The sequence below is a fragment of the Alligator sinensis genome, unplaced genomic scaffold (genome assembly GCF_000455745.1).
Source record: "Alligator sinensis unplaced genomic scaffold, ASM45574v1 scaffold409_1, whole genome shotgun sequence".
Lineage (NCBI taxonomy): Eukaryota > Metazoa > Chordata > Crocodylia > Alligatoridae > Alligator > Alligator sinensis.
The window spans coordinates 575,771-584,138 of NW_005842284.1; the positions used below are offsets into that span (position 1 = coordinate 575,771).

Consider the following 8,368-nt stretch of genomic DNA (forward strand, 5'->3'; position numbering starts at 1 on the left):
ATCAAAGGGCAGGCAGGGTCTGCAGTGTGGTTGCTGGTGTCCAGGAGACTTTGGCAGGATCAGTGGGGCTTGCATGGTCCATGAGGGAGCACTTCCCCAAACCCTGGGACCAGATGCTATTTTTAGCTCCTTAACACCTCCCTCACCGCAAACCTAACCCCCATTCTTCCTACCCTGACTTACTTCCTCAGCTCCCAGCATTGGCAAATGCTGATAAAACTAGCCCTGAGCGCAACTTGCAGGAAGAGGGCTGGTTGGTCATTGCCTACCTGGGGGTAGGAAAAAATGTGGCTGAAATGTACGTTGGTCTAAAAATGGCTGACCTGAGCCAATAGTCCTGAACTTCTGTACAGTTTACACATAGGTCCAAAGTAGAACAACATCTGGGCAAACTAAGTTAGATCAGGTGGCCATTTTTAACGTGATCTAACCTCCTTTTAACCTCCCCAAATGTCTGTATGCAGCCTGTGTGTGTTACTATGAGTTGTGGTGCAAATCACACACTACTGACCATTATAATAGAAGTATCTCCCACAGTCCTAAAGAGCATGTCCTGAAGCGGTTAGTAACATACAGGTTTCCCTCAATTTATACGGGTTCTGTATATGCGGATTCACTCTTATGTGACGAGCATTTTTAGGCACATGATTTGTTATATGCAAGGTAAATTCGCTCTTATGCGATCAGTATCAGTGCCCCTGCCCCCTCCTCTGCCGCAGAGCCCAGGTGCGGGGGTGGGGGACAGACTGAGCATGGTGCAGCCCAGTGGCTGCAGGCAGCTGGCACCAGCTGCTCCCAGGGCTGCTGCAGGGAGCAAAGCAGAGGGAACGGTCAGTGGATGTGGGGCAGGGGTGTGCCTCTTGCTGCTCCACACCCCTTGGGAGGGCTGTGGGCTGTGCCAGGCTCTTCCCGGGGGGGCACGTGCCCCTGAAATCTGCACACTGGATGACAGTAGGCTGCTGCTGCAGGCTGGGGCCAGCTCTGTGTGCTGGCCACTGTGTGCCCCCTCCCTCCCCTGGCTCTGTACTCCAGCTGCTTGCCACCCTTCCCACCCCACACCACTTGCCACCCACAGGCTCACAGAAGCTGATATGCCCCAGACCCCACACCCCCCTAGGGATGGCTCCGCATGTACCACATAAGTTGAGGGAAACCTACCTACAATTGCTAAGCTGAATGTATTAAAAAAAAAATAAAAAAATTGAAGATTAAAAAAGAGAATCCAATTCTCTCTCCATTCTCATGGAAATGCCAAATACTTCAGATGTGATCCAAAGAACAGACATCATGCATTACTGGGAAAAAGGAATTAAAAAAAAAATTAAGTTTAAGATTGTTTTCTGCTGGATTCCACTTTTACTGGTATAGGTGATTGGAAATCAGTCTATACCTGTAACAGAACAGAAGTTCAGGACACAGACTGGTTTAAAAGTGGTGGAACCCAGTCTAATATTTCCCACCCCACCACAATCAAAGGGTGAATGCATGTTCTGTTTGCTACAGATTTAAACTCTGCTGCTTACAGAAAACCATGCAACATAGACCGATTCCAACTTCGGCTTTTTGCATGTCTGTACCTAGCCTAAGTCATATCCTGTGATGACCTCTAGTGGTCAGACAGAGGTTGTTAGCTATGTTAGTCTGGAGTCAGAAGGCAGGGTAGATATAAACCTTTAATCAACTAACTACATTTGTATTATCTCTATATAAAACACAAGCTTTTGTGAACCTGAGTTTACCTCATCAGATGCATCTCACTGATGACCAATTCACTGTTTATTTCCTTTGAAATAGAGTTGGAGAAGCAAGTGGCACCCATTTTAGATACCATCCCAGTAGTTATAATACTTGCTCTGAAGTGGGGGAGTTGTGTTTAGTGGTCTTCTCAGCCTGAGAAGGTTTAAATTTATCTTCTCATACCTTCTACTCTAATGCTTTAACCAGTAGCCTAGAAACTGAGAGTGCCCCCCTCCACTCCTGTCAATGATGAGCCTCTGGACATAAAAAGAGTCCTGGGTTAGAGAGAGAGCATGTGGGTCTGTGATTATTGTATACAACAAGTTGCTACATAAAACATGGGTACTACCTACTGCTTTGAATGCATTTCAGATGGAAAATGGCTTTGAATGCTCTGCTTTGTACTGAACTCAGTATTGTCAGGCTTTGTCAGCATATTAGACTGCTCAAAGCAGGCTTACCAGATCCAGTATTCTAAAGGTATTAGAAGCCTACTGAGACTAGACTGGAAGTGTTGTGGGAAGGTCTACCTAGGGAGTCCAAGCAAGTACAAAAAACTCCTGCAGGAGTTCATTTCTTAAGCAGAGAAAGGCAACACACACACCTCCTGCAAGGTCAAATGTTACTTACTTTCTAGGACATGACTTTTGCTGCCAAAAGTAACTCAAACCAAGCATAAACAAATTCATGCTAATGTCAGTGTCCCTACGGTAAAACAAGCAATCTCCTATAACCTCCCTAGCCAGAGGGTTGTTTCTACTTATTCTCAGGCTGGAATTTAAAACTAGTCAGATCTTCCCTAGGGAATCAGTAATATAACTTGTAGCTCCCACAGAGGCCAGCTGTGTGCAGCCAAAGACTTCACTATCCTCTTCCAGTGATGAAAAAGTATTCCAAATGATTCTAAATATTATTCATATTTATATCTAATGGCTCTACACTTTAGATGCTGTAGATGAGAGTAAATGAAACAGATGGGCTTATTCTGGATTTATACTGTGAATTAAGTCAGCTCTTAACTTATGCCATTAAGATTTGACTAGGATCTGGCCTTAAAGAACGTTTGTCCTATAAAAGCATCAGATTTCCAACTCTGGGGACAGTTAAGTCCTTTTAGTTGGACATTTTGCTCAGGTAGAGCCTACTATTCTGCAGTATAGTTGCAGAGCTGTTAAGGAGTCTTGCAGTTCCAAGGTCCAGACTTGTGCCAAAGGGCTGTTCTACCCCCTCCCCTTCCACATCTGACCCCCAGGTAGCTCAGCTGTAAAACAGATACCCGATCACCAGGGATCCTGGTTTTCTCTGATAAAAAAAATCCCCAATTTTTGGATTAAAAAAAGTAACCCCAAATACACATTTTCCTGTGATTAAAATGAAATACCACAATCTATATATCTATATACTAGTGGTGTTTCATTTTAAAATCACAGAGAAATGTAGTTTTGGGGTTACTTTTTTTAATCTGAAAAGTGGGGATTTTTTTTGTTTTAATCAGAAAAAACCAGGATCACTGCTGATCACTCAAGCTGGGGTGTCAAAGGTGGTCAGGCTTGATGCTAGCCACATCACTCCTTGGTGTATCATGAGATATAGAAACTGGTGTGCCCTAACCATGCCCGCTTAGTGAACTGACTTGCTTATCTGCTGTAAGTGACAATGTAGACAAGTTGAGAGTCTTGTAGCATAAGCCCCAACTCCTGAACTCACTTGAATATTTGAAGAAAAAAAACACCCAACCCCCCCCAAACCCTTGGCTTTTAACTTTTATTAAAAAAAAAAAAAGATTCTAATCCTCTCAGTTCCCAAGAAAAGCTTGAAAGCATGACCACCACATGAGCAAGGATCTAAAAAGCATGTTTTTTTAAACATAAATAATCATGCTTATCTGAGGGCTTGACTTGTCATTGGAATGGTTTGTGTTAACAGCTGATGTTGTAGAAAAGTGGTCAGCAACCTACAGCCTGTGGGTTGGATATAACCCATGGACTCGCTGTGTACAGCCTATGGAACCAGGGGCTTTGTCCATGGAATTCCCCCATGCTGCAGTTGGCAGCGGCTGAGTCCTAGTACCAGCCTGTCTCAGACCCAAGCCAGGTCATTGTGACCCAACATCACAAACAGGCTCCTGTCACACTCCTCCTTTCAGCTCCATTACATTTAATACTTATGCTTATTAGATTAATAGAAGGAAGGAAAGACCACCATTGAGTTCTAGTTTTCCCAAGGTCCTCAGTGGTCAATGACCACATTTCCAGCTGAAACCCATCAGGGCAACTACATTCATCAGAAATAGCTTAGTAGGTTTCCTATCCTGTACCAAGAGGAGACTAAACAAATCTTATTGAAGTTCACCATAAACAGTTGTCATACCGTGACTTCATCAAACAAAACTCCCATTTAAAACATAAGATTTCTTACAATTCTATGATTCCTCCCATTAACCCAGTTTTCATCTTTCTTCAGACCTCTCTCTAGTCTAGGTTATATCTGGACTTTACTTACTGTCTTTCTGTACAAGACAATTAAGGCATGACCTTTCCTTCACAGCTGAAATTCTCATCGAAGCACTTGTCATGTCATGTCATGTATCATTTATTGCAACATCCTTTTATTTTGGCTGGAAACAATGGCATTTCACCCTACTTGTGCCCATCCAGAGGGCTGCTACAAAAATCACTGTCCTCAACTGTTACTTGCATCTTGCTCTGTTACTAGGATTTAAAGGGACCTCAACAAATTGGAGGGTTGGACTAAAGAAATCTCATGAGGTTCAGTAAGGAGAAGTGCAAAGTCCTGCACTTAGGACGGAACAATCCCATGCACCAGTACAGGCTGGGGACCAACTGGATAAGCAGCAGCTCTGCAGAAAAGGACCTGGGGGTTACAGTGGACAATAAGCCAGATAGGAGTCAGTTGTGTGCCTTTGTTGCCAAGGTGGCTAACAGCATACTGGGCTGCATTTGTAGGAGTGTTGCCAGCAGCTTGAGGGAAGTGATTAGTCCTCTCTATTCAGCACTCACAAGGCCACATCTAGATTACTGTGTGCAGTTTTGGGGCCCTGTCTGCAGTAAGGAGGTGGATAACTTGGAGAGAGTCCAGCAGAGGGCAACAAAAATGGTTAAGGGGCTGGGGCATGACTTCTGAGGAAAGGGTGAGGAAACTGGGTTCATTTAGTCTGTAGAAGAGAAAAGACAGAGGCGGTTTGATATCAGCTTTCAAGTACCTGAAAGGTGCTTCAAAACAGGATGGAGCTGGACTGTTCTCAGTGGTGGCAGATGACAGAACAAGAAGCAATGGCTTCACGTTGCAGCAAGGGAAGTTTAGTTTGGATATGGGGAAAGACTCTCAAGAGGAAGGTCGTAAAGCACTGGTACAGAGAGGATATGGCTTCTCAATCCTTGGAGGCTAAGGCCTGGCTCTACAAAGCCTTGCCTGGGATGATCTAGGTGGAGATGGTCCTGCTCTGGGCAGGGGGTTGGATTAGATGACCTCCTGAGGTCCCTTCCAACCCTAATTTTCTAAGGTTCATCTAGTAGCCCCTCCTGGCTTTCCTTTCTCTCTCTTTTACAAAGAAACAGTGTCTTCTGCTTCTGGCCCTCTGCTGCAACAGCTCTTCCTTCATTTCTTCCTGAAGTGCCGGCTCCCTGCCTCAAACAAGTGGGTGGTAAAGGCTGGTATCACTGTCCCGTTAACATTTTCTAACAGACACTCTTATGCTTTCTTCCATGAGTGCCTCCCCTCCTCTCTTATAGGAAGATTGCTGCATAGGAGTCTGCAAAACCACTGTATCGCCCTTTCAAATTCATACTTAGATGTGGTGAATATAAAGAACTCAAGTTTAGCTGCTATTGTACTGGAACCATTCTCTACCATACTGACCACTGTGTCTCATTGTTACCTTCTGCATAGCGTGTGTTAGCTTGTAAGCGAAATATGAAGACAATGGTTCGATACAAACCCTCTAGGGCCATCTTTTTGAAAATTTCCATTTGTACAGCACCTGGGCATAGCGAGGTCTGGTCCATGACTAATGCCCCTAGATGCCATCATAATAGTAAGAGCACATGCATCATCTCAAACAGATCTGCTTAGGGAAGTTGTAAGACTGATTAGCATCATGGTTAGCAGAAAACTGCATAGCTATAAATATTCAGAGGAAAACCATTTTAGTGCCTTAGAGGGATGTTGAAAACATAATTAAGTGTGTCAAAACAAAAAGTCTGACAACATAACTCAATTGGGAAAAGTTGTCCTATTGCTTTTTCAGTACACTTTGTAGTGGGTCATTCTTGACAGATTATCAATGTGAGGTTACATATTGGTAAGTTCAGGGTCATGAAAACCACTGAACTCATTAATATGATCCGTATAATTGGCAGTTGTCACATCTGTACAGTTAATACAGTATCTGCTTCCTGGTCCTAGAAGGAGATCCACACGTGCAAATCCTAACATCTAGTGTCCTGTTGTCTTGATTTGGGCTCCATGTGCATGTCAAGGACTGAAAACACGGATCCGATTGCAAGATGGAAACAATTTCATACTTGTTAAGGAAGTCAACTGCATATGCTTGGCTTACTGTCACACTAGATTTACAATATAATGCTATGTGCTCTAAACCACAATGCTCTAAACAGAAAAGGGAAGTTACAGACATTTTTGAGGTTTTAAAGAGAAAGATTCAGAGCTGTATTTTAAATTATTTTTGAAGATCTACACACAAGTAGGCAAGAGAATCTAAGCCTAGTTTAATAAGCAAGTCTAACTGCAGTCCTCCCTGGATTTTTTATTTCCATGCTATTTTCTTGAACTAATTTTAGTCTACTTTCTCTATAATAATGATCTGCATTCACCACCTAGTGGTGAAAAGGAAGATTACACTTCAAAATAATTTTTGCCATAGCTTAAAGAAATACAACCACTTAAAAAAAAAACAAAACAAAAACAAACAAACAAACAAACAAACAAACAAGAACAACCCCCCCCCCCAAAAAAAACAACAACAAAAAACCCTTAAAAGTTGAATTCTGCCTCTGGAGAAAGGACATCTATTTTACAAGAGCATTATACAGGTAACTATGAGCCACATTCTTAACTAGAGTGTCAGAATCATTCTATTAATTGCAATGAACCTACGAAACTTCATCAGTAGTTAGCTTATGCAAATAGCTGTTGATTTTTTTATTTTTTATTTTTGCAAAAGGGTAAATGGATGTCGTTAACAGTGAACAGACCAACAGTACAACTCAGTCCAAGGAAGCAAGTTACATTTTTAGAAATTGCATATAAAATTTAAATAAAGACTCATGTGACTTGGATACTCTCTGAAATCAGCAGCTAAACTAAATAGGCAAAAAGATGTAGTGGTGTTAGTGTTTAGCCAATAAACAGAATTTCATAGACTACAATGATAAAAACCCATAGCCAACTTCAGAAAGGTGTTTCCCAGCACCAAAAACTGGAATTTCCAGTTCCAAAAAAAAGTCTGGGTTGTCAGAAATAGGCTTCGTATACAAGATCTGGAATGCCACGTTTGGAAAATGGAATAGAATACCAACATACAGTATTTAAATGTGAAAGCAGTACTCAGAGCTGTAGGAACTCAGTTCCATAAATCAGAGTCTAGGCTCTCTTAGTCTTGAAGAGCTAACGTATTTGTTTTGACAAATCTTTTCAGCTCTACTGATCAGGTCTCCATCTTAAGGCAGGTTTGGGGGGGGGGGGGGGGGGGGGGGGGGGGGGGATGAGGAAGGCTACAAGAGTCTGTGCTAAGCACCAAAACTAACATCTAATATTACATACTTTAACCACTCTAGAGGACCCCTCCATAGCATGACATGACATTTCAGTGATCTGTTTTAGGGATAATGTGGCTGTCTGGGTAATCATAAATGAACCAACAAGCAATACAAAACAGAACGGTGATAGCTAACTCAATATCTTCATCATTCAGCCTTAGCTCATTTTTAGCCTTACCTTTTTTCCAGAAAAGTAGTTCATAGGGCTTCTTCCAAAAACATCTCAGCAAAAAGTACCTTACACCTACAGACATGCACTTTTTAGTTCATTTCAAGATTTCTCTAGTTCTCTCCTCTTCTGCAGGGCAACAGCATGCAAAGCTACTTCCGCAGAAGTTTACCCAAGTTCTAAAACTCCTCTGCAATTACTTTTTCTTACAGCTCTCCCATTCCCTAGCCTCTATCTGGCTTCTCCACTAAAACACTTCTCTTCCCTGTACCCAACACAAACTTGAAGTATAATAAGGTGAGAAATCACCTACTTTACCCAGCTGAATCTACTAATTACCCCAAGTCTTCTTATCTCTCACAGATAAGGCTGGATTTACTGTTCTTTGCAAGGACAAGCAGCCCACCTGAAAACAATTCTGAAACACTAATTGTGAAAAGCACTTTGAGAGCTCTGGCAAGCTTAAAAACAAAAAAAAATCTTAGTCCCAGATCCAAAGTGAGAGGTCTGGAATGAGAACACAGTGTTGCAGGTTCTGAAAACTAAGTCACAGCTATGGACCTTTGAGCACCAAATCCCTGGGGCCTGTTATAAAACCAGGCCAGCCAAAGTCACAAAACAAGATCTTCAAATATTGTTCTCGGATCAGAGTTTCACATTCCAT

At 42.4% G+C, this 8,368-nt stretch overlaps 1 protein-coding gene across 1 annotated transcript in view; it reads right to left on the reverse strand.

The window, feature by feature from the left end:
* The window catches only part of SYN3 (synapsin III), a 364,275-nt gene extending 356,333 nt beyond the window's left edge, over positions 1–7,942 (reverse strand). Inside the window, exon 1 of the mRNA XM_014521984.2 lies at positions 7,714–7,942. The gene's annotated coding sequence lies outside the window, so the exon portion shown is untranslated. The remainder of the gene's footprint in view (positions 1–7,713) is intronic.
* Positions 7,943–8,368: the final 426 nt, after the last annotated feature.